Here is a 762-nt window from a genome sequence, read left to right on the forward strand (position 1 = left end):
AGGGTAAGCTTGAAGAATGCCATAGCTGGGTTGGCATGGAGTCAAATGAAACCATGTGGATGCCTAATAAAGTCAAGCCATGAGGCTGCTGAATTCATGCTTCTCTCTTTGCTCTTTGCTACCATAACAAGTATTCACTATTCAGGCCACTCTCACACATGTTTCTGTCTCAAATCATACATCACACTCATCACAAAAATTTGTACATATTTAATTAAAAAACCCCACTTGTTTCTTACTCTAATATGAATGATATAATAATCTAAATTGTAATCAAATTGAGTTGATCTAGTGGTACTTAAACAAATGTCGGGGGTTCGAATCTCGCATTGTGCATGCAGCAACCCATTGACCAGCGACAAACCATTAAATATAGCTCAGTACCGCGACGGATTAATTTTTGATCTATCGGATTGGGGGATACCGTAAAAAACTAAAATAATAATAATAATCTAAATTGTGTAATGATGATAAACTAATCATGATAGTTACTTTCTCCCATGTAATTTGATATGTAATTTTTAAGATATAACTCTTAATTAGACAAATATAAGCCTTTGTTATAAAACTAACTAGTTTTAAACCATAATACTTACTATATTATTGCATTAAAAAATTTAGATATAAATAATTTATATTTATATATCATGTTTTGTAATATGTGAATAGGTAAAACTACTAGAAATCAGTCTTCCTGAACAAATTTCTAAATACTTTGTTTAGACTCTTTTTAGTTTTTACAATCCAAAAAAAAAAAAAAAC

The sequence above is a fragment of the Arachis hypogaea genome, chromosome 16 (genome assembly GCF_003086295.3).
Source record: "Arachis hypogaea cultivar Tifrunner chromosome 16, arahy.Tifrunner.gnm2.J5K5, whole genome shotgun sequence".
Taxonomy (NCBI): Eukaryota; Viridiplantae; Streptophyta; class Magnoliopsida; order Fabales; family Fabaceae; genus Arachis; species Arachis hypogaea.